We start from the raw sequence: 1063 nt of genomic DNA, 5'->3' as shown, positions 1-1063 counted from the left end.
TGAGCAAGTGGCTGTGTGGTGCTTAGTTGCCGGCTGGGGTTAAACCACAACAAACCTTTACATCCAAAACATCAAGCTTCAGAACTTAATACAGTTTATTTCAGATGCTTTATTTTCTTTTCAGGGCTTGTTTTAAAACTAATTTGTGTCTACACACTGTGTTTTAGTAAGAACATGCTTTACACTAAAACACATCTGAGCTTATTTGAAGAAGCAACATTCACAGATGTCATTTACAGACATTAAGTAGTCTTTCCCTACAGTTTACACAGGTTGAAAGAATGAACAATATACTAAAATGCAGGGGATAAAAAACCCACCACAATTCTTCTATCTTCTTGCAATAGAGATGAAAACAGATAATTGAAGTACTCCATTATACATATATTTTCCACAATAAAAAGGCTCATATTTCTGTTCTTGCACTAAAAAAACTGAATTACAATTTTAGTACATGAGATTCACAGAGATTGTAAACAATTACATTTCAGTGTACTGCAACCTGAATCTTTTATAAAGTACTACAATAACATAGAATATTCACATAATTTAAATAGTCATTTATAAATTGATTGATGGCTATCAGAAATTATTTAGGCCTGTCAATCAAGATTCTATTAAGCAAAGTATTTCCTCAATATTAGGGTTAAGCTTTTCTGTTATCAAAATAATATTATGTAAAATTATATGCAAATGTGTTTGTAACTGGCTCATATATATGAGCCACTTTCAAATTTTTCTTTAACAAGAACATTCTAGATCAATGCTATACATTAAGATATTCAGAAGTACCTCTGCCTGCTTTTTTTTGCTTCTCTTGATTTGTCACCCAAAGTCTTCAACCTATAAATCAAAACACAAAACCATCAGACGTTTCCAATACCAAAACCAGAGAACAACTTGTTTGAACACATAATGTGTTAATTCCAGTCTATTATAGTTAATTTTGTTTCAGCTTATTTCACAAATAAATCAAATTTCACTTAGTTTTGTGGAGACTGTCATATGAAATTATTTCCACCTACACTGCATCTAAATTACGAGATTTTTCTACCAAGGAAAA

The 1063-nt window shown here is 31.0% G+C and overlaps 1 protein-coding gene across 1 annotated transcript in view; it reads right to left on the bottom strand.

Moving 5' to 3' along the window:
• Positions 1 to 838, bottom strand: part of DTNBP1 (dystrobrevin binding protein 1) — a 68569-nt gene extending 67731 nt beyond the window's left edge. Inside the window, exon 1 of the mRNA XM_009273716.2 lies at positions 793 to 838. The gene's annotated coding sequence lies outside the window, so the exon portion shown is untranslated. The remainder of the gene's footprint in view (positions 1 to 792) is intronic.
• Positions 839 to 1063: the final 225 nt, after the last annotated feature.

The sequence above is a fragment of the Aptenodytes forsteri genome, unplaced genomic scaffold (assembly GCF_000699145.1).
Source record: "Aptenodytes forsteri isolate BGI_AS27 unplaced genomic scaffold, ASM69914v1 Scaffold63, whole genome shotgun sequence".
NCBI lineage: Eukaryota > Metazoa > Chordata > Aves > Sphenisciformes > Spheniscidae > Aptenodytes > Aptenodytes forsteri.
The sequence above is the reverse complement of the archived record's forward strand: the minus strand, read 5'-3'. Positions and strand labels throughout refer to the sequence as shown.